This window comes from Ambystoma mexicanum, chromosome 3p, assembly GCF_040938575.1.
Source record: "Ambystoma mexicanum isolate Mex_15411 chromosome 3p, UKY_AmexF1_1, whole genome shotgun sequence".
Lineage (NCBI taxonomy): Eukaryota > Metazoa > Chordata > Amphibia > Caudata > Ambystomatidae > Ambystoma > Ambystoma mexicanum.
Genome location: NC_090925.1, coordinates 860,955,313 through 860,978,946, shown reverse-complemented (window position 1 = coordinate 860,978,946; position 23,634 = coordinate 860,955,313). Strand labels below are relative to the sequence as shown.

General features: G+C 48.2%; 1 protein-coding gene across 4 annotated transcripts in view; it reads right to left on the bottom strand.

Annotated features, from left to right (window-relative positions):
- The window catches only part of LOC138581009 (serine/threonine-protein kinase TAO2), a 1,567,916-nt gene that overhangs the window by 422,261 nt on the left and 1,122,021 nt on the right, over nt 1-23,634 (bottom strand). The window lies entirely within an intron of this gene.

The following is a 23,634-nucleotide window of genomic DNA, read 5'->3' as shown; positions in this document are numbered from 1 at the left end:
GCCTAATAAAATATAATTAGAGGGATAATTGAGAATTTGAAACAGCGGAACTTAATTATTTTCAATTGTGGAATACAATGTTCCGCTTTTTCCATCCGAGAATTCATGAGGAAGTTTCTGTCTGGAGTACTTGTAATTGGAAAGCCAAGATAGATGATTGTCTTGGCCCTTTCTAGGGTGACCCCATTAACAGAGCAATTTAGCTTGGTTTTTCGTGCTCTCTTTACAAGTAACATTACTTGTGTTTTATGGAGTTGATCTTAAGGTTATTTTCCCTTGCAAAGCCTTCAAATGCTGCCAAAAGGCAGCGTAGCCCTGTTTGGGTGCAATCCAACAACACAAAGTTCACGGCATAGGCCAATCAACTAATATTTTCAATTTTAGGCGAGGTAAAAGAAGCTCTCTTTAACAATGGGCTGACGTCTGAGACATACAGGTCAAAGAGACAGGAGGCAAGAATGCACCCCCGCCTCAAGCCATTAGTTGTGGGAATCTTTTCTGAAAGACTGCCCTCTATGTTTAATCTGACTATGACATTAGTGTCCTCATGTAATTTGATTACCAGGTTTAACATACCCTCAGGAATGCCCATTTTTTTAATGTTGGCCAAAGTCAGGGTCTAGCAACAGTGTTGAAAGCATTGGATAGCTCCAAAGTTTCTAGATGTATTAGAGCATATTTTCCTTTTTTGACTAGATCCTAAAGACATCCCAACACATACCCATTCAGAAACTTTTTGCTACCAGCCACTATGACTGGAGTTGAAGGGCCTTCAGTGGGCAACATTATAGAACTTAACTCTCTATACGGCAGTGGCAACAAATCCAAGCCTTGCGTTACACAAGTAATCTCAGGAAGTTGATGGAGTAGTCGTGCTCCCCACAGACAGACAGATCTGGTTACCCAAGAAGAACTGATTATCTTTAGTCCCATAATCCCCCTGTCCAATAACGTTTCCCCTTTATATAATGATATTGATGTGGACATCGCAACATCAAAAGTAAGAAGTCCTTTCAAGGAAGGGAGGGGCGCAATCACATTAAAGCCAAACCCCTACTACCCACTAATGAAAATGAGGGCAAAGCAGGGACTCCCTGACCTCAAGCTTGTTCATGCGAAATAGCCAATGACCTCGAAGGATTATGTGGTGAAATTAAGACATTAAGAGTTACCATCTCCATGTTGACAGACAAGATAGACAAGCTGGGGATGTGTAGTCCAATTCCAAGTAACAACACCTATTCCTAATAGTGGGAGTAGGGACTGTCTCTGCATTGGGTCTCCTGGCTGAAAGCTCTAGAAACTTGCAGTTATCACAGACTCCCTGGGACCAGGTCTGGATCTATCCAACACCACTAAACCAATACACATACAGACTAAGAATCAAAAAGGGACCGACCGCTCTGGGCTGCACCCATTTTGGCAAAAAGCTTCCTTCTCCGTGCATCCAATTTTATGGACTTCTAGCTAGTGGTACCAATGGGAATGCAGTGGCATTAGAGTCTGCCATCGCTACCTGGCTTACCAGGCTGTATGCTGGGGGGTGTAAAGTTAGAAACAGGTGGTCCCCAGTCCCACTCCATGCTTTTATGCAATATTTTTGTACACTACAACGAGGAGACTGGTTACCCCTTTACCGTTTTAAGGACTATACCAGAGCACCATTGAAAGTTGAACTGGTACCTTTGGCTCATTGGGTTTTATTATGCCCATGATGCAATGAGGTACCATTTCCTTAGACGAGGACATTAAACTAAGTGTCAATACGTCTGGCCAGTACTGCTCTGAAGGAGCCACAAGTTTGGCCCAGAGCTAAGATAGGTTCAAGACCCATTTCCGAGTCAGACATATCTAACCCACTTGCCTCTTGTAAATCTTTTTGTAGCGGTCAGAGTGAATCCATAGGCCAAGCGTCTAAAGGTTCTTCAGGCCATGACTGCATTGGAATATTTGAAAGCCTGGCGAAGCCTCCTCATCTTGTGCCTCAAAAATGTCCTGCACACTAATTTGAGCCCTCCTCTCCGTCTTGTTCTAATGGATCAGAAATGGGTTACCCAATCACCTCTGCGCTGCCTTTTCTGAGTATGCTTCAGGGACAAAGCCACTTTGGGCTTAGAAGGTACGTCTTTAGTCTGCAGAGGAGATGTTGACTTGACGCCGACAGTGCCAAAGGCAGTAGTTACTTGGCCGGCTTTAGCTTTCTCTTTTCCGCTGGGGCCCGAGCTCTGAGGCGTGTGGGAGCTATGCCAACTCTCTTCCTTTTGGTCTCCAGGGTTCTGCTTCTATTTGTAGACACCTTTTTAAATGTATGCACTTTGATGATGCCCTTTTAGTTGATAGGATAGACCATTGTTTTTTTACTAGGGGTGCCCCCAAAGTACCCATCTATAAAAAGTCACGAGGAGTGCAGGTCAGTCATTTATATCAGTTAGCAGGCTTTAAAGCTCGATTTAGGTGGGAACATCTCGGAGAAACTGCATTTTCTGATGATTGACTGTCTAGTTCCAGCGCGTTGTGGCACAAAGGAGAAACTGAGGAAAATGGCACAGATTTCTCCATACATGAATGCCGATGAGGTTTGTTGAAGGACTAGATGAGAGTCCTGAACATTGCCACCTATGGGGTGAAAGATATTTTGTTGCTAACTGCATCCACTGTATATTTCAGAAGAAATGTGGATCTGTGGGAGGATTGTGCACATTAGATAAACATTCACTGTATTCCACAACAGGCGGACACCCTATGCCTTCCTTTGAAGGTTGATTTGGTTGTGAGGGGCAATTTACTGGTCATCACTAGTCCTTTCCCTCTGTTGCCTTTACTTTTGGTGTGTTAGAAGATTTATCAACATTGAATTTCCAAATACCTGGCTTTATGGGGTAAGGATTACAGCAAAACAGCAGGTTTGCTGTTCTGTTTGGGTGTCAGAATAAATATTAACTGTGAAATAAAATTGATTTATAGTTAAGAGCTTTTTTCGCACCAGAGTGAAATTGTGTGTGGTGTGCCTCAATCTTAATTATTTGTATCGTGTGGCTGTATTGTGCTGCATTACGGTCTAAAAAAGGCACATTTCAGGTTTGACAGTGTTAATCTAAGGGCCTTTTCAAATGACTAAGAATTGCATTTAGCCTTCTGATCTTTTGAAGTCAGGTTGCTGGGCCTTGGTAGTAACTGACAATATCAACTAGAGGACTATGCTGCCCTCTTGCACAGCTAAAAATCCTTTATAAATTGAAAGCTAATTTAACTAGAACGTAGCAAACAACCTCACGCTTTTTCTTCTAAATCAATTACCCACAACAACAAGTGACTTCAGCCTCTTTAGTCAAGAACAATTTTTGGAAACAATGTAGTATATAACAAATATTATAACAAATATTTACAGAGTAATTGTTGCGTGGCTTGTTTATGCTTATAATCAGATACTTTGTATAGGTCACCATCTAGTTGTAAGCGCAGAGTATTGCATCCTTTTTTTTTTCCATTTTGAAAAAAGGGCATTGGCAGGGGCATTATTTAGAACGCGCTTAAAACCCAGAGGTTTCGAAGTGTGGACCCGGGGATCGAATCTGTGTTGCTCCGCGTCTTGCTTCCAAGTCGATCACGTTGCCCCTGAGCTATCCTCCCGAGCTTCACACGTCGACGTCCTGAACCTGATATTATGACATGTATCTGTTCACATTTGCTGTCTTGTTACTTCCTAGAGGGCAAGCACATAAACCACAGAAAGACTTACTTGGTAAATAATGTTCATCTTCCGATGCTTTTGAATCTGTTCAGATTCAAATTCTTTGCATTGACTAGGTGCAGTACCAAAAGGTGGATTGTATTTGTGTTTTGTATTTTATTGAATTTATATAGAGTTTTAATCCAAAACGATTTACAAGAGCAACCAACAATATAGAGCAAGCATTACATAACAATTGAATTAAAACAGAAAGCAGTACAAAAACTATTTACATTATGGAAGAGAAGAAGAGAAGGGAGGTTCTAGAAGAGAAAAGAGGTAGTTGGTACGAGGAAAGCTGAGAGCAGAAGAGAGGAGGCAGAGAGAGTAAGGGAGAAGGAAGGAAGAGAAGAGGATTAGAAAAGTACAGGACATAAGGAAGGAGAGAGTATAGAGAAAGGAGAGAGCGGTGGAAGGGAAGTAGGAAAAGGAATAGGTGGTGTGGGTGAGAGTACTAATAGAAGTAAGAGGAAGCAAAGGGTTTTAAGGAGGTGAATGAAAGATAAGATTTTTGAGAGGTATGAAAGTAAGTGAAGGAAGAAGTAGAAGGCGGTACCAGTGGTAAGGGGCAAGGATGGATGGTAGCAAATGTTCAAAGAGTGCTTGACCCACCTGTGAATGAGCTGTTGCCTATGTACCTACACTGTACTGTTGCGTGAATGTGTGGACTGAACTCCAAGTTGCTGCTTTACAAAGGTCTTCTAATGGTAGATTTACAATCAACACTAGCATTACACCGGTGCTGCGAGTGGAGTGAGTCCTCCAAGTCAAACAGGAGCGACTTATGAACCAAAGTTTAATAGCGCTGTATACACCAAACAGTCCATCTTGCGATGGTGGCTTTAGCTTCTGGAACTTCTGCTCCATCTTTTGCAAAGAAGGCAAAGAATTGGCCTGTTTTATGTGGTCCTGGCAAGGTAGAACAATATAACCTTTGGAGCATCTAAACTGTGAAAGGCCTTTTCTCCCCTACATTATGGGTTTGAAAGGAACAACAGTGATACAGAATGTTGAAGTGTATTGTGGCGAGAGCTTTGGATGTGTTCTTAAAGATATGCATTACTCACCGTAATCGCATTTCTGATGATTGTATCTGCTTAGATTCACATGCTGTGCATATAGTTCGACATCCAGTGGTAACCACAGGGTATTGCATCTGGTCTTTCGATAATCGAAAGGGGTCATGGGCCTGCCTGTAACATTAACCCTAACGTGATATGTGGTGTACCCAAAATCCCTCACGCGTCGAGGTCCCTCCGATTGTATTCTTTCTGCCATGAGGGAGCCCAATGACTATCGTGAGTACATAAAAGAGAAAGTAGTAAGACGTCTATGTTCCTTCCACCTGAGCGGGGAGGAAGGGTGGGCGCATATGAATCTAAGCAGATACAATTATCAGAAATGCTATTTCGGAGAGTAATGCATGTCTTCTGATGCTTGTTAATCTGCTTAGAATCACATGCAGTGCATAGACTAGCGAGCAGAGTTGGAGGTGGTTTGTGAGAAGGAACAGTAGTGAAAAGATGTCTTCATACTGCTTGTCCCACCTGAGAATCAGACCTAGAATCAGTGTCGAGGCAATAGTGTTTTGTAAAGGTGTGAACAGAACTCTAGGTTGCCGCTTTACAAATGGACTCTAGGGGAACATTTGCAATGAAAGCTACGGAAGCTGCAATGCCTCGAGTAGAATGTGCTCTATGTTTGAAAGGCAGTTCCCTCTTAGCAAGAGTGTAACAGAGTGTGATGCATTTGACAATCCAACTTGAGATGGCCGATTTAGAGACAGGATCCCATTCTCTACCAGCTGCCACAAACAGAACATTGGTTTGTTTTTCTCAGTGGTCTAGCCCTTTCCAGGTAAAACACGACTGCCCTGTTCACATATGTGTGCAGGTTTCTTTTGGCCACGTTAGTGGGATTCTGGAAGAAAGTAGGCAGTTCTATTGACTGGTTCATATGAAACTTGGAAATAAATTTAGGCACAAATCGAGGGTGAGTGCGCAGGACCACATTCTCTGAACTGTAATAAAAGGGTCTAGAACTGAAAGGGCCTGTAGCTCACTAACGCTCCATATAGAAGTGAGACACTAAAAAGGCTGTCTTATAGGTAAGATCTTTGAGACTTGCCTTATGCATAGGCTCAAATGGAGACCCCATAAGTCTAGTCAATACCACATTTAGGTCCCAACCGGGAGCCGGATTAGCAATGGTGGGATGAATACTTTTAACCCCTTACATGAAAGCCTTAATAACTGGTATTTTCCACCACAACACTTTCTGTTGTGACGTAGTATAGGCTGAGAGAGCAGCTAAGTGAACCTTCAGGGAATTAAAGACCAGGTCTAGTAGTAGGTGAGTCAGGTACAATACAATGTGAGCAGAGCAGTTAATAGGATTGACACCCTTGGAATTGCACCAGATAAAGCGCTTCCATTTACTGGAGTAGCAGTATCAGGTGTTAGGTTTTCCCACCTCCCTAACTATGTCCATGCATCTCTGAGGGAGTTATAGGTGCCCAAACTCTACGACCTCAGGAGCCAAGCCGACAAGTTCAGGGATTGCGGGCATGGGTGAAGAGTCTTCCCCTGAGATAACATGTTGGGACATCTCCACCAGATGAGAACCAGGGTTGGCGGGCCCACTTGAGGGCCACCAATATCATGGCGACTGGTTCCTGGTGCATCTTGTGCACAATCTTGTTGAGATGGGGAGTTGGGGGGCGGGGGTAAGGAGACTGAGGAGGCGTAAACAAATTTCCCGGACCATGTTATCCAAAGACGGTTCCCTTTGGATCGGTTCTGGTGGTACCTGGAGGCGTAACCTTAGCATTGAACGTTCTCCAGAGTTGCAAACATGTTGATCTCTGGGAAACCCCATTGTGCGAAAACGTTGGAGACAATGTCTTCATGTAGTTGCCATTTGTACTCTACGGGCAGTGGGAAGTCTCTGCTGAGCACGTCCGCTAGAAGATTGAGTTCCCCTGGAACGTGTTGAGTCAACAGGAACATCCTGTGTTTGAGAGCCCATTTCCAAATATTCTGGGTCAGCTTGGATAGCCCTGGACTGTGTGCCCCCTTGTTTATTCAAGTAGTACATGGTCGTGGTGCTGTCTGTAAGAATCCGGACTGTCTTCCCCTGTAACTGTGTCTGAAAGTCTTTCAGTGCTTTGAATACGGCCAACAGCTCCAACAGATTTATGTGGTTGGATGCTACTTCTGGGGACCCCACACCGTGCACTGTCTGCTGAAGCAGATGAGCCCCCCACCACATGAGAGATGCGACTGTCCTGAGAGTGGCTTATACTGCGGGGTGGTGAAGGTCTTTCCCTTGAAATTGTTTTCTCTCGATCACCACTGCAGAGAGAGAACATGGGCTGGTGAGACAACCACCAGATCTTACCATTGTCCGCAGGCCTGACACCACTGGCTGTTGAGCCACTCTTGTATAGGACGCATGTGCAGAAGCGCGTGAGGAACTAAGTAAATGCTGGACGCCATCATTCCTAACAGTCACATGGCTTTGCGTACCGTCACTGCTCGACCGGCTACAGATTGAGGAATCTGAAACAGCATGTTTTGAACCCTCACGTTGCAGGGGAAGACGAGGCTGTCTTCTGTTCGAATTAGAGCCCCTAAGAACTGTTTGACTTGACTGAGGTCTAGGCTGGATTTCTTCGCGTTGATGGAGAATCCCAGGCTGAATAAGAGGTCTATTGTCTTTTGAGTGTTCAACAGGCGTGTTCCATAGGAATCCCCTGTTATGAGGCAGCCGTCAAGGTAAGGGTAAAGCGGAACAGATTCTCTGTTCAGGTACACTGCTGCCACTTGCAGTACCTTCGTAAACACCCTTGGCGCCGAGGCAATGCCGAAGAGGAGTACTTTCAACTGATAGTGCTTGTCCTCTATCATGAACCTTTGGTATTTTCTGTGCCGGCAACATTGAAATATGAAAGTATGCATCTTTCATATACAGAGTTGCAATGTAATCCCCCTGTTTCAGCAGAGGGATTACCTCCTGCAACGTGACCATACAAAACTTGATGTTTGACAAATTTGTTTGCTGGGTGCAAGTCTAGCACAAGGCCCATGGTGAGATCCTTTTTGGGTACAAGGAAGTACACTGAATAAATACCCTTGTTTACCTGTAGAAGAGGGACGACTTCTATGGCGCCCTTTTCCTGCAGTATCTCTACCTATTGCAGCAGGATGCATAGGTGTTCCGGCATCAGGCATCTTAATTTTGGCAGTCTGAATGGAGGTGGTCAGCAACATTCTATGCAGTACCAGTGGGCGACAGTCTTGAGCACCCACTGGCCTGTTATCCCCTACCATGCATGAAGGAATGATGTTAAACATCCTCCGACCGGGGAGGCATGAGAGGGGACCTGGATCTGAGGGTCATTTCTGACCTGAGGCCGGGGAGCCTGAGGTGTGGAATTCCAGCATCTACCCTTTCCACGGCGTTGTCCTCTAGATGGATACGTGGTGGTGGTGTTGGATCCTTGTCCTGAAGACCAGTTGTTTCCTGAACCATACTGGTTTTGAGGGGAGCGAGATTGCCCACGAAAGGAACGACGAGAGCCGCCCCCTCTTTGTTGTGAAGGCCTTTGGGTAATCTTGTTCAAAGTCTTGAGTCTCATGTTCCTTCTTAGCTGTCTAAAGCGCTTCGTCCACAGCCTTGCCGAACAAGTTTGTCTCCGCAAACGGCTTGTTTATTAAGGCAGAGTTCCTCAACCAGGCGTGCCATTTCAGTAGTGTACCCTGGGCCAAGGTCCTTCCCGCTGATTCAACAGCGTCCAAAGTGTTCTTAAGAATATTGATTTGCTTGCCTTCCAATACAATCGCAAGTAGTTTAGCCTGCATTGGTTCGGGGACCTCTTGAAGGCCCTCTTGCAGCAGGTTCCACTGTACATTTGAGTAGCTAGCCAACAAAGTGGTGTTGGCTATTCGGGTGGAGAATGCAGCAGCAGTCATAACCCTTTTTCCCCTGTGAATACAACCTTTTGCCTCCTTTATCAGGTGGTGCCTCACCTGTAGACAGGGGGACACCTGCCCTCTTCCTTGTAGTCTGAACACCAGAGAATCTGGAGTGGTATGCCTTTTAATGTAAAGGGGGTCGGTAGGAGAAGGGCGAAACAACTTCTCGACCCTGGGATTAACCGCCCTGGTCTGGGCTGGTGTTCACAATTACGGCGCTGGACGTCTCTTAATAGAGTTCAGTAGGGGAATCGACTGAATGGCAGGAGGCTTTTCCTTCAGCATGTCCTCTACAAAATCCGAATCCTGCACAGCCTCCTGTGTGGCGATTTGAAAATGTTTAACCGCCTTCTTTAAGATGGCTATAAAAGCCATCTGATCATCCACAGGTGAGGCCTGAGGAACTGGAGTGGTAGGAGGGGAATCCATACACAGAGCATCAGGGTCCGGGGTAGGAGTAGGGGACGCCCAAGGTTGATCAACCGGATGGCTGTCTTCCCAATTATCCATGGGATCAGCAGGATCATCAACAGGGTCCCCAAAGGGATCATCATCCTGTATGTAGGCATTGATAGGCACCTCGTCATCAGTAAAGTCAAAAACATTCCCTTCCTGAGGATCCTCAAAGGTCCTCTGAAACGTAGCCATAGGCGTATAAGGAAGCTCCTCAAGAGGACTCATGGGAGCAAACCTCTGAAAATTCAACAAACTTCTCCAGTCTGTTCATGCACCCTTCAAACTTCTCCCTGGTCCAGGATGATGTACCAGAGGAGTCCAGGGGAGGAAAAAGATCTTGAGACGTTCCTTCTAAAGTCTTGGATAAAGACAAAGGGCTCTCAGTACTCTTTTCAAGGCTCCGGGCGTTGTGACGCGTCTCTAGATGCGTCTTTAGGCCGTTCTTTCCCTTTCAACATCTGTTTTGACTGTTCCTTTTGTTTAACCGCCGAAGCGATCCTTGTGAGACTACCGCTGATGCTCGGGGTTTCAGGGAGGTGTGGCGGTTGAGCCGGTGGCTGTGCAGTGGATTTTGGCGCCACCGAGGACTGTCAGCACCTTCTTCTGAAGCTTCTCAACGGGCGTGTGTGATTTGGTTCTAGCGCCTTTACTTCTGGATTGCCCGGACGCATGCCGCTGTCATGGTTGCGTGGAGGGCTGCCGATCATAAGGATCGGCAAGCATCGTGAACTATCCGACGTGCCCGTTGGCGCTTTGGATCGCTTCGACTGGACTGCCGAAGCAGAACCGTGGGCTGTGTGCTTAGTGTGAGAATCAGGTGCGTCCCTGTCGCCGGGATGTATAGTCCCCATAGCAGGACTCATGTAGTGCCCATCGGATTGAGAACTCTCCGCGGTATGGTTAATGGCTTCCGAAGTGGAGCCTTGGTCATCGCTAATCCCTTGGTCACACTCGGCGGCTGTGGCGGCGGGGGAATTACTTTTGGCCTGTGACAAACCATAGGCCGCCCACCGCTTCATATGGCACTCCTTAATAGTATTAGGCCGTAGGAGTTTACAGGATGCACAGAGCACCTTGTTGTGATTGAGGGGAAGACAATTATTGCACCAACGGTGCTGGTCTTTCCACTGGTATTTTGCCTTACAGGAAGGAAAAAAAATCTAAATTGAGTCCATAGCGCAGGATCGAGATAGCGATGACAAACCCAAGGGAACAAAAAGAGGGGAAAAGGAAAGGCATTCTTGAAAAGTAAAGGACCACCCCGACCCCACTCTCCCTACTGTAAAGGCTGGCCATGTGGTCGGCAGCGCCGACCGGATCAACAGCCGTCGAAATTCCATCGTCGGCAGTCTTCGGTGGTGGCACAGGAATCAGACGTCGAAGGGAGTGCACTGAGAATAAATGACCGAAGGTCGAGAAATATAACAACGCAATTTTTTATGAAGAGCTCTGCATTAGGGCGACGAGATAGCTGGGCGGAAAAAAACTATCGGAGGGACCTCGACGCGTGGGTGCTTTTGGGTACACTACACGTCACGTTAGGGAGAGAGTGTTGCAGGCACGCCCATGTAGACGTCCCCTTTCGATTCTCGAAAGACAAGATGCAATACTCTGCAGTTACTACTGGATGTCGGACTATATGCACAGCATATAATTCTAAGCAGATTAAAAAGCATCAGAAACCGATTTATAAAAAAGTAAAACTTGTAGGAGCTAGAGAGTGTTCTTGAACGTTGGACCTCACAGGAGATCTCTCATTGGGCGGATCACTGCCTGCAAATGAATCTCCTTCCATGATTACTCAATGCCTGCTCCTCCCTGCCCACTATGATCCCATTGCCCCCTCCGTCCCCCTTCCTACGTATGCAGAGGAAAATGCTTTGGTTTATTTGGAAGGGTAGGAAGGCGAGGATTTCCCGAAAGGTCATGATGGGAAGTTCTAGACTGGGAGGTCTGGACGTCCCCGACCTACATGAACACCAAATAGCGTCACAACTAGCGCATGTGCAGGCATGGGTGATAACCTCCGAATGTCTGAAATGGGCAGAGCTAGAGCAATCCCGCCACACTGCCCTCTTCGCTTTCTTCCACACATTCCTCCTTCGTTGCGGCGGACCTGGGCCAGGACCTTGGCCTCCACTAAACCTACTCTTAAAGCATGGGACTGGGCATTGAAACACGTGTGTCCCGCGTGGGTTGGGTCCTTTCTCCCAGATCATTCACAACCCGTCCTTTTCTCCAGGCTCCCATCCACTGAACTTCAAAAACTGGACTACTGGGGGGCTTGATTCCCTGGGACAGCTCTTTTAGAATGGCCAAACCTGCTCCTTTCAACAATGCAAAGCAGCCTTTCAATTACCTGAAACAGACAGGTTTCTCTTATGCGCAACTTTGACACTGGTACTCCCATCCCCAAACTTGACAAGCAGACATGCGTGCCCCCAGCCCTCTGGAGCTTGATCTGCCGCAGCGGGGAAAAAACTCCACGCTTTACAAACTGTTACAGAAAGAGATGCTCACCACAAGAGCCCCCTATATGGCACAATGGGAGGCAGACCTAGGTCACCCTCTGGAAGACCAGACGTGGGTGGACATTTGCTCCAGATCTCACTCCTCCTTCTGCCTCACTAATAGGGACTGTGCACATAAACTGTTTCTGCGATGGTACTACCCCCTCCAACCGCTTGCATCACTTTAATCAATCCCTTGACACCCAGTGCCGGCACAAGTGTGGACAGCCAGGATCAAACTTTCATATGTGGTGGTTGTGCCCTACAGTATAATCTTTGTGGACCCAATGCATTTCTACTATAGAAGACATTACCCATGTGGTGATCCCTAGGGAGCCGGAAACCATCCTGCTAGGCGCCCCAGCACCGGGGGCCAACCCGAGATCGGGGAGAACAGCCAACCTCCTTACGCAACCATTACTGGCCGGGAAAATTACAATTGCCCGTACTTGGAAGGCTACCCAGGGTCCCTCATTGACTCTTTGGTGGATCAAACTTTGGGACATCTTGATCGCAGAAAAAGTGACGGCAGCCAAGGCAGGCCTCTTGCACCGGTTTGCGGACATTTGCGCCCCACTCCTAGACTATGATCGTACCTACCCGGCGATGACCCATAAACCCAGATCAGCCTGATGGGCCCTACATTTGGGCATTGAGCCAATTACGGATGTGCCCGCTCAACTGGGTCAGGAGGAGAGTTGAAATGGAGACAAGGGGGAGAGGCGGAGGGGGGCAGGAGCTTTGGGGTATCCGGTCTATGTTCACTCAGTCTTACTTAATTGGTACTTAAGGTCATTCTATGTTTAATATATGCCTGTATGGTTATCACTTGTGCAACCAGTTTAAAATAAACATGTTATAAAAAAAAATTAAAAAGTCAAACTTGTTCTGTGATTTAGAGGGCTTGCTTATCCTCCTAATGGATGCGACAGCTATCAGGAATACATATTTGTAAGTGAGTTCCCTCAGAGGTGCTTTATACATTGGTTCAAAGGGTTCCCTCATTATATTTTGTAGAACTGTATTAAGGTCATATCTAAGTGGAGGGTGAGTGACTAGTAGGCATATGCACTTGATGCCATCCAGAAATGTTTTGACAACAGGAACTTTACACCAGAGCACCTTTTGTGACCTAGTGCATGCTGCAAGTGCTGACAGGTGAACCTTAAGAGAATTTTATACCAAACCGGAGCTAAGGATCTTTGTATGGAAGAGGTTTACTGTGGCCAGAGTCTTGCCTGGTAAGGAACAAGTTACTTACCTGTACTCCTGTTCTGCAGTATGGGTCTTATATAGATTCAAATGCTCATCAATATTACCAGTCAGGCTGGGAATCCTCTGTAATCTTAAAGCAGTTTCACTTTAAAGCTAAAAACTGCTAGTCTCTTCAATAGCCTTCTGCTGTCACTTTGGGTCATACTGTCCCAGCCAATTATGTTCATCCTCCTAAACTCCATTCCCGTTGGCCATCTTCAGATTTGTTTGTGCATGTAAAGTGGCAGTAAGCACCAAGAAAAGCCAGAGAGGGGGAGGAGGGAGGATTTGCATGTGAATCCATCTAAGACCCATGCTGGATAACAAGAGTTAAAGGTAAGTAACTTGTTCGCTCTCCAGCATAGGGTCTTAAATGGATTCACATGCTCACGAATACAAATACACAGCAGTGCATATACACAACCACGGAAGGTGGCAAGGCTCCACAGAAGCAATACACTTATCCCTGGAACAGACTCACATCATGCAAAAAGGTTGTGAAGCACTGTTTAGCCGACCCTGTACTCCGTGTCGGCACAGCATTATCTTGTGAAGGTGTGGGTAGACATCCACATAGCAGCCCTGTAGATGTCGAGCAGGGGAACACCAAAAGGGAACAATGCAGTTACTGAGATGGCTCTGGTTCAATGGGCTCTTGGCCGGCCTGGTAGTGGTCTGTTGGCCTGACTATGGCAATGCGTGATACAGCCAAAGAGCCACCTGGAGATGGAAGCCTTAGCCGACAATTCTTTTGAAACGATTTGGTGCATGCCTCATATTACTTCTTTGCTGGCAAAGATGGGTTAGCGAAGAAAACCAGCAAGATCAAAGGTTCGTTCCAGCGAAAGTCCGATGGAACTTTAAACGACGGAAGAGTCTGCCAAACCACCTTGGAAGGATGTAATGACGGAGCCTGAATTTCCCCAACACGCTCGGCAGAGGTGGTAGCCACGAGGAAGACCACTGTCCAAGATAGAAACTTTAAAGATGCTTGATGCATTGGTTCAAAAGGTGGTGCCATTAGCTTTGACAAAACCACATTGAGCTCCCAAGACAGAGGTGGAGATTTCACTGGAGGAAACATCCTGAAGAGGCCCTTGAGGAACTGAGACCACAGAGAGAGCTTGCCAGAAGCCAGAGTATAGTGGTCAATTGCACTTTGATAGAAGCATGGGCTAGCCCAGACTTAACCAGCAGTTGCAGATAAGGCACAAGCTGTCGGGCAGTGACCACCGCTGGAAAGATGCTCTCTGAGCGGCACCACACTGCAAAGCGTTTCCACTTGTGCATATAGCTCGAAAGCACTGATGGAGCTCATGCTGTAGCCAGAATGTTCCTGCATTCCAGAGGTGTTGAGTAGTGTCCGAATTCGAGGGCTGCAGAAGCCAGGTTGAAAGGCTCAGCGACTCGGGGTCGTGGTGCAGGATTGTCCCTCCTTCCCTGGAAAGAAGGTCTGGAAGGGGAGACAGTTTGACGGCTGGAGCCACTGACAGACGGAGAAGGTCTGGATACCAGATAAGCCTGGGCCACGCCGGTTCAGCTGAATAGTCAGTGTATTGATCACACGTAGCAGCAGGGGAATTGGTGTGAATGTACACAGGAACAGGCCCTCCCAGGGGAGCGAGAAGGCGTCTCCTAGACTCTTGGCTTCAGGATACATGCTGGCAAAGTTCTGGCATTTGTAGTTGGCCGCCGCAGCAAAAAGGTTGATCTGAGGGTGACCCCCACTTGCTGAAGAGAAAAGATACCTGGGTCTGTTGGAGCACCCACTCATGGCAGCACCATAGCTCCCTGCTGAGCGTGTCTGCAATGAAATTGTCAACTCCGGCCAGGAGAAACGGAAAAAGCAACATCTGCTGAGGGATGGCCATTGGTTCTGCACCTCCTGTGAGAGAGAACAAGTCCCTTCCTGCATCCTTATTTAAAACAGAGTCATTGTGTTGTTGGTGAAGACAGACCATCATCCCCTGAAGCTGAGGCTTGATGGACTTCAGGGCCCAGAAGACTGCCTGCAGTTCGAGGATGTTGATATGCAACTCCTTCTCCTCTGGCATGCAGCTGGCCTGTGTGGGTACCCCAACCTTCCAGAGAGACGTCGCTAGTGACTGTGGCCTGGTGAGCAGGGGCCTGAAAAGGATCTCCCTGTGACAGGTGAGGGCGAATGGACCATCAATGTAGGGCTTGACCAAAAGCTGGATTGAGGTTGATCTTGTCGGTCCATGAGCCCGTGATTTGTTTCCACCTGGAATCCAGAAACTCCTGAAGGGGCCACATCTACAATCTGCAAAAAGGCACCAGATGGATGCACAAGGACATCATCCCCAGAAGGGACTTGATGGATCAGACTGTTGCAACAGGAGGTGCTGATAACCCTTGAACCTTCCCTAAATTGGCTTTTATTCTGTCTTCTAAAGGCATCGGTAGACACGACAGTGGGTCCCCAGGAATAGTGCGTTCTGAGATGGTAGTATGCAGGATTTTGGATAGTTTATCGAGAATCCCAGAGAAGTTAGGACCTGGATGGTCTCTGCGGTGCGCTGGACTGCCAGGGCGTGTGAGCAGGATCGTATCAGCCAATCATCCAGTTAGGGACAGATGTAGATTCTCCTGCGCCGCAGTGCGCTGCCACTGGAGACAAGCAGTTGAACACTCTTGGGGCCAATTTTAGGCAGAATGACACAACCTTGAAGTGGTAATGTCTTCCCTAAACGTCAAAATGCAGGAACGTCAGGTGCCTGCGATGAATAGGGCTGTGGAGGCAAGCATCCTCCAAGTTGAGGGTCGCCAGGAAATCTTTTTTTCCAGCTGACTGAGCACATGCTGCAACGTGACCATCCTGAACTTTTGGCACTTGAGGAATTTGTTGAGTTGTCTTACATTCAGAATGGGTCTCGATCCGCCCGACTTCCTTCGAACAAGAAAGTATCTGGAGTACATTCCGCAGCCCCAGATGCAGAGAGGAACTGATCTATTGCCCTCCAATTATTTTTATTTACATGGCATGAACCTCCTTCAGTAGCTGCGGTACATGCTGCTCTTGTCTGACGACCGGAGGAATGCAAGGGCTTTTGTCTTGGAATTCCAGGCTGTGACCCGGTTGGATGATATGGAGCACCCATTTGTCTGTTGAGATGTTGCACACCTTGTTGGCAGACTGACAACTGGCCTCCTACTGGGGTGCTGAAGTGAGGCTTGTTTTGGCATCTGCGTTCTGGCTGTTAGAGCGGGACAACACTGGAAACCATACTTCACTTCTTTCCTCCCGAAGAAACACTTGCATTTTACCATGCAGGAGGCTTATATGGGACGTTGCCAAACATACAGAGGAGGGTTGGGAACGCCCCATATAAGCCTCCTGGATGGTGGAATGCGAGGGTCGATGATGGGGTGAAGTGAACCTTTCAGAAGATCTTGATACCTTCCCCTTGGAGAATTGAAAGGACTGCCTCCACTGGAGAGTGCCCAACGTGCCGTTTCTCTGTCTGTTTTTAAGGACTGGAGTGTTTTGTCGACAGCTTTCCCAAAACGATTCGTGCCATTAAATGGCATGTCCACCACCTTCGTCTGCACATAAAGGCAGAAGTTGGTGGCCTTAAGCCAACCCTGGCAGCAGCGGGCCACTAGATTACCCGCTGCCAGAGGCCTGAATGTGCAATGTCCAGGGTGACAGTGATAGCATAGTCAGAGGCAACTTCCCCTTTGTGGTACAAAGCTAGGGCTTCTGCCTTCTTGTCTGGGAGGAAGTAAAGTATGGGTCCCAACTTGTACCAAAGCTCTCTATCATAACTCGAGAGAATGGCCAACGCATTGGCGGCTTTGATCGTAGCTGCTGCAGTTGTGATAACAAGATTTCCAGTCACATCCAGCTTCTTACACTCCTGATCGGGAGGATCCATAGAAGATGAGTTAGGACCTTTACCTAGCCGCTGAAGACACCAGAGTCTGGTGACGGTTGGGATTTGAAGCCCTTTGCAGCAGTGAAGTGGAACAGTACTTCTTCTCAAAGCGATCCTTTTTGCAGGGGCCATGTTCAGGGCCTTCATAACCGGCAGGCCATCCTTCCAAACGTCATCCATAAGGGGAACTGAAACTATAGTCTTCCTGGAGGACTCTCCCATTCAAAAAGAAAACCTTCCTTCTTTTCTTCAGGAATGTGGTCAAATAGATTTGCAGCACGAGAGATCATGGTATAAAAACAAACATCTCATACGGCAGGAAGTCCCTGGAGGGTATCTTGTCGAGCTTCCCCATCAGTGGGAACATAGTCATTGAACTCATCCGTCCTCTATGTACCTTGAGTTGTGACAGTATCAGTATCTGTCTGAGCTGCCTCTTCCACCACATAAGGATTTGCAACTGGCAATTGCCGATGCGCAGCTGGGGCTGGATGAGATGGTGTTAGTCGGGCCTGGGAAGGCCATGGTGGACTCCCTCCTGGAGCAAGTATTGGTGCAGTCAGAAGATGCTGGATTTCTGACACCAATTTGTGGAGAGTGGTTGATGACACCAATGTGTGGAGAGTGGTTGGCGAGATAGCTGAGCCCCTGGTTAAGGCACTGGCAGAATGGGATCAGGTTCACCCCGACCGCCTTCTTAGTCGGAGTAGAATCCCTTTGGTAGGCCCTACTCAGAAGCACTGGAAGACTGGATCCCTGGGCCCGGCGACGACACCCTGGGTGGATTTAATGGAGCCAGTGTGAAGAGCGATGTGGCCTTGGCGGGTCTTGGGAGGAATGCGAGAGCTGGATGAGAGTTTCTCTCCAAACTAGAGCCCCTAGGAAACGAGGCAATCTCCGGGGCCTTTGGCACAGGTATTGGTGCTGCAACTGACGTGGCTGGTGCCGGCAGGGACACTCTGAGAGTGGTGGTAGTAGTAGTCATGGCAATGGTGACTTTGGTGGACGAGCCAGTAGTCTTCGTGAATGAAGAAGTTGACGAGATCGAAGTCGTGGACAAAGTAATTGACTGGGTAGTCGCTGACGGGTACCTAGATGAGGCCCATGATGATAAATAGGTTGTTGACAGTGAAGCCGCTGACTGGTCCCTCGACGAGGTCTGCGATGACTAAGCCTTGTGCTTTACAGCTGGTGTCAACTATTTTCTCACAGACGGGACCTGTCCGCTCGCCAATAGACTTCCTGTTGACGGGGAGGGCGACGGCAAATGTTGATTATCTGACGGGGGCTTCGCAGCTGCGCTGCTTGAAGAAGACAGAGCATGAGACTTAGCCTTTTTTGGTATCTTCTCCTGGGAAGGATCTCAATCTCTTACCAAATGGCGCACACTCTTTGTGCCTACTGACCCTAGAAGAGTCATTACTGTGCACGAAGGCAGAGTCAGAGGCCCTTCCCTCTTCAATCCATGCCACTAGCCTTGTATGGCAGTCTTTCCACGTCTTTGAAGAGAAGGCCTGGCAGATGGAACATCTGTCTGCGTTGTTGTCTGGATGCAAGCAGTAGATTCATTTGAGATGCCGATCTTCAACAGAGAAGTTTTTGATTCTGCATTTTGAGCAGGCCCTGAAGGTTTTTTTTCTCATGGTGTCTGCCATGGTGCATGTAGAGAAGGCACAAGCTTGGAGATGCGAAGATGGAATGGATCACGTCTCACAAAGATAAGAAAAAAAATAGGAAAAAAGTGATATTTCGAGGCGTGTAAACACAAGGACTTCGAACACAAAAATGTGCAGTAAAAATCTGAAGAGGGCCACAAGGGGTGGAGCCTAGAAGGACGAATCTCATTGGCTGGGGCAGTATGACCCAAAGTGACACCAATAGGTTAAGCAACAAGCAGCTTTTAGCTTTAAAGCAAAACTGCTTTAATATTACCGAGGATTCCCAGCCTGACGGGGAATATTCATGAGCATGTGAATTCATGTAAGACCACCATGCTGGAGAAGTCCCACTACCCGAAACATGATCTTCATGTGACGTATTCTATTAACTAACTTTTTGTGGGCCTTTTGGGAACCAGATTTTTAAGTACACCACCCCTCTTTCTTTTTCTGCTTTTCCCCCTCTGTATGCTTACCGGAAGCACCCTTGTCCTTTTGGGACACCCACAGATCTGCAGCAATGGAGAACATCTTTGGATCCAACTCCTTAAAATCATCCAATTGCTGTCTAAAATCAGGGGAACAAAAAGGAAAGATTTGTTCCAACAGGACAAGGTTCATCATGTCAATTACCTTATGGCCTTCAACCTTTCCACTCAAGTTAAGTGAATAATGTACCTAGGCGACACAAGTGACATTCTTGTTTCTTGAGGTCTCTAAACCTCTATGTATTGGGCAGGAGTCTTCCCAAATCAGAGCCTGCATTCATTTGTCAAAATCTTTTCTCTCCACCATAGTAGCCCTGCAGCCATTCCAGGGTAGTCTGCTGAGAAGCCAAGAAGTATCGTCACCTTCCTTCACCTCTTGTAGTTCACACCCATGCTCAAATGCAGTTAACCAATGTACAATGTCATTTTTGCATCACAAACAGTCAACAGACCCATAGGGCCCAGAGCCATTCCCAGATCCTTTGGAGGATCCTGTATACCCATACAGCCTGGCCAACTCCAGCTGGAAAGCCCTTTCCATTTCAAGCTTATCCGAGTCCATCTTTGCCATCATATTTGATATCCATCTCCTTTATTCAAATCATATATACTTTCAGGATCGGAAGTAGCAATAAAAGATTGAGAAGCCCTCTTCATAATCATGTGTGCCCTCTTTGGTTTCAAGAATAACAACCATTACTACTGCTAGGCTTGATCCAGCATCATCTACACCACCAGCAACAGGCAGGCCGTAACTTGTAAACTGGCTGGATCTTGAGGGGTGTTCGAATCACCATACACATCAACACATCAGGTGGGGGTATCACATTTGTCTTGCATACATTGGTACTATGAGAATTAAAGCTAGATGTGTGTGCAGTAGTTGTACCATCTTGAGGAGAAGAGGTGGCAGGGGCAGGGTGCAAGCAGATATCCCGACCAATTAATCTATTGTGCCAACTCCTGTGGGTACCTGGGCACAAAAGGTGGGCATTTGGCGCTCTGTGCTGTTGCACACAGATCCACTCACGGTTGAACCACTCCTACCACCCAATCAGTAAAAATCTTTTTGAGTGCATTTGTGTCGATTTCCTACTCCTGTACTTGTAATGACACTCTGATTTGACTGCCTGATATGCAGTTGTGATCTCCTGGTACGTGTTCTGCTTGAATGAAGATGTGCCTCTTGATGCACCAGTGTCAAATCTGTTGTGAGAAGCTACAAAGGCCTTGAGCTTGTGCTTCCCGATTTATGTAGAACATGGCTGTGGTTTTGTCTGTGTTCATCATTTTGTCTGTGATTTTGCTGTTTGGAAGTCTTGCTTGGATTGGAATACGTTTAGGGCCATTTTGATCACCAGAGTCCCAACACATTTATGTGTTAAATTACCTGTGTCCGTGTCCAAGCACCCTGTGACGTGAGTCCTCGGCAATGGCCCTCTTAACTGACCTGAGGCGCGTCTGTGTTAGTGGTTATTTGTACTGGCAGATTGTTAAAAGGTGTGCCCTTTAGCATGTTTGACTAGCAAAGAAAAGATTTTATCACCTATTGTGAGACCATCACTAGATTGTCCCATCCAGAACACACTTGTGACCATTGGTCTGAGAGCCACGGCTATCAAGTGCATTTTCAGGTGGCATGCAGAACTATAATGGCAGCAAGCCACCATACCTAACCGCTTCATGAACTTTCCAACCGTTACTAGAGTTCCGACCTGGTAAAATGGAAACTGGGCTAATAATGCATGCACGCTTTCTTGTGAGTGATAAGCAAGTGCTTGTTCCCAGTTTAAAGTTGCATATTGTTTGTTGGCTTTCTTCCTGCCCTCTCGGGTCCGGAATCGCCATATATGGCATGCCATTTTGGGGGAAAAGTTCCTTCTTTCCAGGCAAAGTAGGGTCTGTGCGTTTGGCCACATGTTTAGGCAGTGACTGTCTTTTCATAGTCCACATCTAACTTCCCCTTTAAATTTAGAGGCGCGCAGGGGTGCGGCCCAGGGAGCATGCGCTGCCCTGACTCCGGCGCCACACCTCAGTCCCCATTGATGCGTGGACAATAGATTTAACATTGCCTAATGACACCAGTATTATTAGGGGGGAGGTTGGTGGGACGTATGGAGGAAAGGGGACGTAGTTAATCACTACTGTGAGTAACTTATAATTACTCTTACGACCCGTCCCCTTTCCTCCATACCGCATGGGCAATTACAACTGAAAGTAGCCCCAGGATGGGGAGGAGACCCTCCTTAACCAAATAGGTTCCTAACCATCGCCTGTCCGAAAGCCGCATCGGATCTAGAGCCGGCATCCAAATAGAAATGCTTGCAGAAAGCTGAGGGAGTGGCCCAAGTGGCGCCGTGCTTATGACTTGCAAAGGGACATGGCGCTGGAATGTGATGGCCGTTGCCTTGGCCCAGACTCCGTGGGCATGCATGTTGGCCGGGAGTGGCCTGTGCTGGCCCTCATATGCTTCTTTGATGGAAGAGACCATCCAGCGGGATATGGAAGCCTTGGAGGCCCGATAGCCTGGTCTTGAGCCTCCGAAAGTGACAAACAGGGCATCCAATTTGCGGAATCCCTTGGTCCTGCCCAAGTAAACTTTCAGGGCACGCCTGACATCCAGACAGTGCAGCACTCTCTGTGCTTCGTCCTTGGGATCGGGAAAAATGCAAGTGGAACGCAGATGGCACCTTGGGCAGAAATACTGGGTGTGTCCGCAGGACTACTTTGTCCTTGTGAAAGGGAGTATATTGTTCCGAGGTGACCAGCGCCTGGATTTCGCTGACCTGCGAGCCGAGGTGAGGCTGACTAGTAAGGCCGTCTTGATGATGACCAGCCCGATGTCCGCAAACGCCTTTGGCGCGAACAGTTTGTGCACCAGGGCACCCAAAACTATGCTAAGGTCCCACACAGGGTGCAGCCTCTTTACGGGCAGCTAGAGCCTTGTGAGTCCCGTCAGATGTTTGACGATAAGATTGGAGGAGGAGAAGAAGATGCCCTCCTCCGAGTTCCTGTAAGCGCCAATGGCTGCGAGGTAAATGCGGCAGGTGTCAACCTGCACGCCAGAGCGGGCGAGGTGCGTCGAGAAGGAGAGCACGTCGTTCAAAGTGCACGCCAGGGGATCCATTTTTTTGGAGTCTGCCCAGTGGCAGAATTTGGTCCATTTGCTTTTGTACTGGGCCCTGGTAGCCTTACACCTAGTGTCCTGCATGATGCCCAGATTAGCCGGTGAGAGGGTGAGGTGCCGCAGCGTTACCTGATCAGGTACTACGCTGCGAGGGCTAGTTTCTGTGGCACGGGGTGGATGACTCTGCCCCTCTGTTGTGCCAGATGATGAGCCGGGCCCGTCGGGAGGTGAATCAGAGGCCTCTCCGAGAGGCTGAGCAGATCCGAAAACCATGGCCTAGCCGGCCACCACAGAGCTATTAGAATGATGTGGAGTTGGCGAGACTCCTAGATTTTGCAAATTACTCTGTGAATCAGCGGCGTGGGTGGAAAGGCATAGGCATTCATGCCGTTCAGCCGGAGGTGAAATGCGTCGCCCAGGGAGCCGGGGCCCTGTCCCTGCTAGGAGGCGAACTGGGGGCACTTCTTGTTGTGCCAGGAGGCAAAGAGATCCACCTGGGGATGACCCCCACCTGTTGAAGATCGAGGTTGTTTAGCTGTCACTCGTAATTGTCCGCTCCCAGCCTGCTGAGCCTGTCCGCTTCCAGGTTGGCTTCCCCCGGGAGGTGGACTGCCGTAAGGTAGATGTCGTTCTCCAGGGCCCACTCCCACATGCCGATTGCCAGTCTGCACAGAGGAGGGGATCTGGTGCCTCCCTGCTTGTTGACATAGTACGTGCTGGTCGAGTTGTCTGTCTGGATGAGGACAACCTTGCCCCCGAAAAGTGGTAGGAATGCCCTGAGCGCTAGCCAGATAGCATTCAGCTCTAGCCAATTGATGTGGTATTCCTGCTCCTGTTGAGTCCAGGTGCCGTGGACCGAGATATTGTCCAGGGTGGCTCCTCCGCCCTCAAGCGCGGAATCCGTGGTGATGGTGGCCTGCGGAGCGGGCGGCCGGAAGGGCTTGCCTGTCCGTAGGTTGCAGTCTCGGGACCACCAAGTTAGGTCTGGGTGGAGAGATGGGGGGACCTTGATAAATCTCAGATTGAGATTCTCACTCCTGGTTCCATGAGGCCAAGAAGTGCAGCTGGATCCTCCTCTTTTTTAGTCTGCAGTGTGCAGGGCGGCTAATAGGACCGCTACCAGTAGACCCAGGAGAAGTTGGTACCACCATGCCGAGGTCACTTCTCTGCTGAGGAAGTGGGTGGTGGCCCTCTTGATGGCCGAGACCTTGTCCTCCAACGGAAATACTTTCTCAGAGCATGTGTCCCAGATGAGGCCCAAGAATGTCAGTCTGCGTGGGCTGCAGCTGGGACTTCTTGAGAGATCGTGCAGTGTGTTCATAAGGGCATGGTAAGAGTGGTGAACCGCTTCCAGAGATGTAGCCCTGACGAGCCAGATGTCGAGGTACGGGTAGATGTGGAGGCCCTGCGCTCTATGGAGGGCTGCCACCGCTTTCATGAGCCAGGTAAAGACCCTGCGGGCCGAGTTTAGGCCAAAAGGGAGGACCTTGTATTGAAAATGGTAGCCCATGATCCTGAACCGTAGGAAAGAACGATGGG